Below are 8343 nucleotides of genomic sequence, written 5' to 3' on the forward strand. Positions count from 1 at the left end.
TTTTTTTTTTTTTTTTTTTTTTTTTTTCCGCTGGCCTAGGACCTACAGTCAAATTTTAAAAAGATCTGGGGCTTCCTTATCTCAGTTTCAACTTCAAAGGGAAAGCTTTCTATACTCACCATTATATTTTGTTTGCTCTATGTGTTTTATAAACATATTCTAACAAATCAAGGAAGTCCCCTTCTGTCTCTTCCCATTTAATAAGGGCTTCTATTATAAATACTTTTTTTCTTTACCTATTAAAATAATCATGATTGTTAGACTTTATTCTTTTAATGTGGTAAATTACATTAATTGATTTTCAAATATACCAATCTTTCACTTCTGGAATACCTTAACTTGTATGTAGTATATTATTATTCTCATATATAGTCAGATTCTTTCTTCTTTAAATTTTTTTCAGTTATGTCAATGAGTTACATCGACCTATATTTTTCTTTTCCCATAATGACCTTGTCGGGTTTTGATATTAAGGTTATACCAAATCTTAAAATGACTTGCTGAGTATTCTCTCTTTTTTAATTCTCTGGAAGACTGTGTTGGATGGATATTATTTTCTTCACTAGTGAAGTTATCTGGGTCTAAAATCTTCTTGGTCGGAAACATTTTGGAAGATTTTAAATATGAATTTTATTTATTTCCTTCTTATTTATTTATATTGAAATCTTCAAGATGAGATTTTATTTATCTGAATATAGTAAGTATTGTGGTTTAATCACCCGTACCTGATAAATCAAATAATTCAAATCATATTGATCTATTTGTGTTGCCTGTTGTTTCTATTTCTTACTCATAACGTATTTTTTTCATGCGCCTGATTATCTTTGTGTGTGGATATTGTATTTGAGCAATTGTTGTAATAATTTAAGGCCTAAGATGATAAAAATCTTACTCTAGAGAAGATTTTATTTGCATTGGTCAGGCCCATAAGAGTGCTTCCTGGCCGGGCGCGGTGGCTCACACCTGTAATCCCAGCACTTTGGGAGGCCGAGGTGGGTGGATCACAAGGTCAGAAGTTTGAGACCAGCCTGATCAACATGGTGAAACCTCGTCTCTACTAAAAACACAAAAAAATTAGCCGGGCGTGGTGGTGCACGCCTGTAATCCCAGCTACTCAGGAGGCTGAAGCATGAGAATCGCTTGAACCCGGGAGGTGGAGGTTGCAGTGAGCTGAGATTTCACCATTGCACTCCAGCCTGGGTGACAGGCGAGACTCTGTTTCAAAAAAAAAAGTGCTTCCTGTCTATTACCACCATAATATTTGTTCAGAGCTTACAGTTCACTAGTCCACCCAGATGATGCAAAGCCAAGTTACAAGACTTTGTAAGGGCCAGTATATTTTTGGATTACAATTTCCCTGACGGTATAAACATTTGAGGTTCCCAGCATACTATGGGTGATGGTTTGTCAGGAAACCCTCCACCCCTTTTGATGGGCCTTGGGCTCTGATTTCTGTTACTATAGCGCCTTGAATGTGCCATAAGTTCCAAGCAGTTTAGCACAGGCTTATTGCTTAACCACAGATGCCTTCAATAAAAATATAGCTCTAAGTCCTAGGCTTACCTCTCTGGATGCTTCTGTTCTCTTATAGTATAACATAGTAATTCCTCATGATTGTATTAACTTTGTAGCCTTTTAGAGATCTGACTTTTTGTAGTTTTTTTCAATGGGTGGGTTGCTCTAAATCATCTAGTCCGCCATTACCAGAAGCAGATACACACACACACACACACACATATATACACACACACACATATATACCTGTTTTCATCAACGGGTATTTGAATAATCATGCAAGAGGATGCAAAGATGAATATGGCACAGTCTCCATCTTTAGGGGGCTTATAGGGGGATACGAAATGGAAAGAGCCAATTACAAAATCTAATGAGTGTTAACAACAGGGAAATAACGGTGCTTAAAGAACAGATAAGGGATCTAGACTTGAGGGTTCAGGGATGGCTCTTCTTTCAGAATATGATTAATTTCTTTTTATATCAAAAGTCCATTAAACAGAAGAGGAGTTAATAAGCCTCTACTCCAACCTTTGTGAACCCAGAAAGCAGGTTCAGCTATGAGTCAATTGGAAAACAATTTTTCTGAGACTGAGATTTTCTGAGCAAATCACCATGTATCAGCATAGGGACCACAGAAGCAGGACAAGATCACATCTGATCTCCCACATCTGACCATCTCCCTGATGAGCTACCACTACTCTTTCCCAGTGCACGTGTGCACACACACACACACAGAGACATGGAAAAGTACAAGGGTATATGGTACAAAAACCTTTGTTAAGGGCAACATGAAGGGTAGAGACCCTATGTGTAGCTGCAACAGGGGAGGGAAAGATCACTTCCAGCTAGGGTGGCTTCAGAGGCTGAGTGATGAGGGTTGGGCCTGTAAGAATGAGCAGGACCAGGACCTCTAGGGGGAATAAGAAGGCAGTTGGCAGGAAGTAAATGACACATAAGGACAATGAGAGGGAAGAATAAGGCATACTTGGGGCACAGTGAGTGAGGGCAGAGAAGTGCATGACTAGGTTGGGAATGTGTGTCCTGGGGCTCAATTCTGATGGATGCTGAATGTCAGGATGAAGAGTGCAGGATTTACTCTGTGGGTGGTAGGTTTACTGTCAGCACCTTCAAGCAGGAGAATGGTAGTTAAAAGCAGGGAAGAGTAAAGTTTAATTTGATGGTAATATGCAAGATTTATCTGAAGGAAGGGGCAGGGCTGGAAGCAGGAAAACTAGAGAAGAGATTATTTTAAGAGTTCAAATGAGAAATGGTGAAGCTCTAAAGTAGTGACAGATTCAGGAGATACAGTGAAGCAGGAAGGAGGGCTTTGTCTGTGGGAGAGGGAGAAATCAGATGTCTGAGACCTTGATTTCAAGTTGGGGCAACCTGACCATTTAATAAAGATAGGCCGGTATAATTAATGTAAGACCAGGAACTATAGTCAAACAGCTGAGTTTTCCCTCCTTACCTCCTTCTAGGTGCCGCCCATCATCTGAGGCCCAAGTCAAGGTCCTTTTCCTCCTTGAAGCTTTCTCTGTTTATTTCCAGCAAACCTGGCCATTGCCTTCTCTGAGCGCCTATTGGCTCATTGACAGTGGCCCAAAGTCACTGGCCTAGTGACTTTTCCTTTAGCTCTTTCTCCAAGTGGCCTTATATGAAGAGGCTTTCTGCCTACCCAGAGAGCATATCATTCACCAAGGTGAAAGATCTTCCTCCTCTGATACCTAGCCCTTTTCACTTAAAGAACATGGTAAAGTGCTAGATATCGGTAGGTCCCTGAGAAATAATTATTGATTCATCAGTGATCACAGGGAAGGAAGTTGAGTAGAGAAAATGGGAGATAACATAGGGACATATTGAGATAGTAGTCCTCATTCTAAGACCTAGGTTGGTTCTCAGGCCTGGCAGTAACCAGCTTGTGTAACCTTGAACAGTTTACTTAAATCTCTCTGAGCCTTGGGTTTCTCATTCATCTAATGGGGCAAAGACTCTTTACTCACAGGCTGTTGAGAGGGTACTTGGGATACCCCACTGTCCTACATAAAGCAGCTATCCCTGTGTAGGGCACATGGCAGGCACTCAGTTAACAGTGAGGTTCCCAAAGGTCTCTAGAGGAAAGTATTGTTTCCTTGTGGTTGGCCTTTGTCTCCCTTATCCTGACATACCCCAGTAGATATATAAGAAATAGTCATGATTGCCTTTTACTGAGTGCCCAAGATGTGAAGATCTTGGTGTGTTACAGAGGTGATGTCAGCACATTAGGAGTGACTTACCCAAGGACACACAGTAGTGATGATTCTCTCTGGGGACTCAGAGAGGTCTCCTGACTCCAGTTTTCTGTCCAGACAGAAGAGGCATCCACAGTGCCTTGTTTTTCTGTGTCTCATATACCTGTGCTTCCCAGATGTTTATCTAGAAGTTAAAATAATGGGGCAGAAGAACAACTGATGGTGCAGTATTTTTTTCCATCGCATAATCTATTGATCTGATAACGCTGAAGCTCATATAGTATATATAGTTCCTCTTACTATATTTCCAAATGATGCCTCTGATAGCTATGCAATTTTTTTAATTTTTTAATTTAATTTTTTTTATTTTTTGAGATGGAGTCTCACTCTGTCACCCAGTCTGGAGTGCAGTGGCACGATCTCGGTTCACTGCAAGCTCCACCTCCTGAGTTCACGCCATTCTCCTGCTTCAGCCTCCCAAGAAGCTGGGACTATAGGCGCCTGCCACCACGCCCGGCTAATTTTTTGTATTTTTAGTAGAGACAGGGCTTCACCATATTAGCCAGGATGGTCTCGATCTCCCGACCTCGTGATCCGCCCGCCTTGGCCTCCCAAAGTGCTGGGATTACAGGTGTGAGCCACTGCGCCTGGCCAGCTATGCAAATTTTTATTGCAAAATCATGTATTTTATGGGAGGTTGAAGGAACTATTTGGTGAAGGTCTACTATGTGCTAAACACTTTATATAGCCATCTTTATTTATAATTCACAATAATCCTGATACAGAAAATCTTACTCCCATTTTCTAGAAGAGAAAACTAAAGCTCACAGAATTTTAGTAACTTTTCTAGGTTGACACAACTAGTAAGTGGCAAAGCTGGTATTTTAGCTTTTGATCTCCACAGTAAATAGACTGGTTGCTATAGTATATGTTATATGGTGACCATGTGATGTCATGCACATAAAGGAATTCAACACCTATTGATGAGGATGATAATAAACATGAAATAATCTCTCTTGGGTTTAGACATCTGGGTTGTGGTGTTCATAAAAATTTAGTTAGAGTAAAAAAATCAATGTATTGTACTCAACAAAGCCTAGCCCAGCTTTCACACTAGGTTGAAATGCCACCTAATCTGTATATTAAAAGCTCATTAAAACCTAAGTGTGTAGAAGAGCATTCTTGTCTTTTCTTCACTAAATTTCTATTTTTGGACCTGTGCCATACTGTTTGGATTATTACGAGCTCTCATATGTTAAACAACTAGAACCCCTTTATCATGACTTTCATTAATTTCTTGCCTATCCTTTCCCATTTGATTTTTTTCAAGAGACCTTTGAAGAAAAATCTACCAAACTTCCAAATGCTGGCAGGGTGGGGGGCAGGAGTAATAAAATTCACAGCTTTACAGGACTGAATCATCATCCCATCCAGGAATCTGGTATCCTAATTGTCTAATTATCCAACAGGCACATTTCTTTTCAATTATTTCAAAATTTAGAATTTACTTTAGATCTTCAATAACTGCTAAAAGTTGATCTGAAAATAATCAGGCTAAAGACCAAGGCCCTTTTTAACCTGGCTTGTGAAGTGGTTTCTGTATAAGAGGTAATTAGTGACCCACCTACTTCAAGTACTGCAATGAAGATGAAACAGAAAAAGGCAGTGGGACAATATGATATATAATATTTTGGAATGTATTAAAGGAGAGCAAGACTTGAGGTAGCAAAACCAGAAAGGGATCTTCCACCATAGACCAGGAGTGGGGAGTTGTTTGCCTAAAAAAAAAGTAGCAAGAGTGGACATGGAAGAAAAGTGGGAAGATCCAGAGATATTTAGAAGAGAAGGTTAAGATTACTTGGTGGCAGGGAGGAAGAGGGAATGAGGGATGATTCCCAGATTTCTTGCTTGGGCAACAGTGTGGGCTCTAGAGCCATCTATTAAGATAAGAGAAACGAAGAGGGGGGAGTTTTGTGTGTGGAAAAGATCAAGGAAGGATGGTAAAATCACTTGGGACATATTGCATTTGAAGTCCTTCAGGGACATTCAGGTGGATATATCTAATCGTTAATTAAAATGGATCTGAATCAAATTTATACTGAAGTTCATGTAGAAAAATAAACATACAACAATGTTTAGGAAAAAAGGGAATCTACTGAGGGGGCCTAGCTCTACCAGATATATGAAATTATATATGCTCTATAATTCAACTGGTATATGGATAGCAAACAGACCAATGAAATAGAATAGAAAGCCCAGAAAGTTTTCCAAGTACATACGGAAATTTGATATGTAATAAAGGTGGCATCTCAAATCCCTAAAGCAAAGATGGACTTTCTGATGCCAGAACAACTGACAAACCAATTGGAAAAAGAAAACAAAAGATCCATGAATACTTTATGCCATACACAAATATAAACTCTAAATGTAAAGAAAACCATATGAATACTAGAAGAAAACATGGGTGAATGCTTCTTGGACCTTATGTAGGAAAAGATTTCTTAACTATGAACCGAAATTTAGAGGCAATAAAAGTTTAATAAATTTGACTACTTTTTTTAATGCATGGCAGAAAACACCATAAACAAAGCCAAAAGCAACTGACAAACTGGGGACAAAATTGCAACATATGTAACAGTTAATGTATTAAGAAAACTTGAAAATTGAGGTGAGAAAGACCAACAACCCACTAGAAAAATGTGGAAAAGACATGAACCGACAATTCACAAAGAAAGATATTTAAATTGTCCTTAAACAGAGATAAGGCAATATAAAATGCCATTGATACTACTTCTCAACTATCATATCAGTGAACATTTAAAAGAATGTCATAGGTTATGTTGGGAAAGGTGTTGGGAAACAAAACACTATATTACTGGTGGGAATGCAAAAATAGGTCTGAGATTCTGGGGAGGGAATAGCCTGGAGATGTAGCTCTGGAAGTCATTGGTCTTTACAGGAAATGAATGAGATCGAACAGGGAGACAGAACTTGAGGACTGAGGAGAGAGGAGGCCCAGGACAGAACCCTAGGAACACCGCCACTCGAAGTGGCAGCTCAGCTTCCTGGCAGGCACCACCAATCTGGGCTCTGAAGTCAGGCAGAGACGGTCTTGAAAGCGGGCTCTGGAGTTCTGGGGCTGAGCGCTCTTGGCAAAGTCGGGTACCCTCTTTGATCAGCTGTCACACCTGGCGATAATGGGCATCACAGAGAGATACTCTGCGGATGCTGTGAGATGCGCCAGGTAAAGCACCTGGGGTCAGAAAGCCACCCTCTCCTCCTCTTCTCCGTGACTGCCCTTTGCTACACAAACACACCCCGACCCCGACCGTCCCCAGCCTCCCGGTCCCTCGAGGATGGATGGTGAGGTGGGTCAGGGAATGGGGGCCGAGCTCGGGTGACGCGGCGCTCACGTGACCCGCCGGGCGCCTACGTGGGCACCAGCCCCCGCGCCCGCCCGCCCGCCCTGCGGTCCGGTCCCGGCGCCCGCGCAGAACCAGCTGTCTGAGCTGTCCGGGCGGCGGGGGAGCAGCGAGCGGGCTTCTGCGAGCCGGAGGAGGCACAGGCCTGTCCCGGGTCCCGGCAGGTCAGTGTGAAGGTGGGCGCTGCCGGCAGACCTGGGAAGGGGAGGAGGTGGCTGGCAGTAGGAATAGGGAGGGGGTGGAGAAAGGATCCGGGAGATTGGTGAGGAGGGGGATGCGGAGCGGGCGGGGGTGAGGGCGGGGGAGCCTGGCCCGCCTTCTCAACGACCCCCTGCACTGAGCCCTCCATCCATTTTAGTGCTGGAAATGGGGTATGGGGGAGCAACCCTGCAGGGCAACAGTGAAACGTAGACGTATTCTGGAAATAAACCCCTCTCACAATCTGCTCCCATGGAAACATCTGACCTCCGCAAAAATGGGGTGGCGCTGGGACAGGTTGCTTCCAGGGTTAGGGGACACAGAGACAAACGCAGTTTGGAAAGCATCCTGGTTTGGTGCCCGAGGCCTGGAGAGAAATGGCGGCTGGGGTGCGGGGGATGTAGGGGAGGAAAACGTTAGATGAGAAGGGCCTGGACTCAGGAAAGGGAACCGAGTCCCTGTGAGACTGCTGAGCGCGCAGCCCCTACCCCTGTCTCCTGTCTGTCCACAGGTCTGCGCGTCTGTTCCCAGCGCTCTGCGAGGCCTGAAAAGGAGCAGCAACCTGTCCAGAATCCCCGCAGGTCCGTGAAGGTGGTTGGAGGGGAGCTCCATGGACAAGGCCCTATAAGGGTTGAGAGTGTGGAGGGCCCGGCCAGGGCCGAATTGGGGTCCCTGCCCATCCCCCACTCACATGAACACACACCTTACCAGGCTGAACCAGGGCAGAGAAGGTGGCAGGGCCTGCCAGGCAATGGCTGGCTCACGTGTGTGGGAGGAGTGGCAGGCTACGTGGTGGGCAGAAGGCCCTCTTGTAGGCCCGGCCAGCTTAGGGGAACCCTCACCAGGGGTGAGATGCAAGTACTATCCAGACCTGCATTCCACCCCACCCACTCAGTCTCCCTTGTCTCTTACTTGTCTCCTCTTCCCTCCATTCCCATCCCCCAGGACAGGAAAAGGAGGGGAAATCTCGACATGGAAAA

The 8343-nt window shown here is 43.6% G+C and overlaps 2 long non-coding RNA genes across 2 annotated transcripts in view; one reads left to right on the plus strand and one right to left on the minus strand.

Annotated features, from left to right (window-relative positions):
* The window catches only part of LOC108522711 (uncharacterized), a 47371-nt gene that overhangs the window by 18636 nt on the left and 20392 nt on the right, over positions 1-8343 (minus strand). Inside the window, exon 2 of the long non-coding RNA XR_001883582.1 lies at positions 3789-3927. This is a non-coding gene — a long non-coding RNA (uncharacterized LOC108522711). The remainder of the gene's footprint in view (positions 1-3788; positions 3928-8343) is intronic.
* On the plus strand, positions 7168-8343 carry LOC108522710 (uncharacterized). Its single transcript, XR_001883581.1, has 3 exons — positions 7168-7329; positions 7875-7944; positions 8309-8343. It is a non-coding gene; the product is annotated as an uncharacterized LOC108522710 (long non-coding RNA).

The sequence above is a fragment of the Rhinopithecus bieti genome, unplaced genomic scaffold, assembly GCF_001698545.2.
Source record: "Rhinopithecus bieti isolate Rb0 unplaced genomic scaffold, ASM169854v2 scaffold_68800, whole genome shotgun sequence".
NCBI lineage: Eukaryota > Metazoa > Chordata > Mammalia > Primates > Cercopithecidae > Rhinopithecus > Rhinopithecus bieti.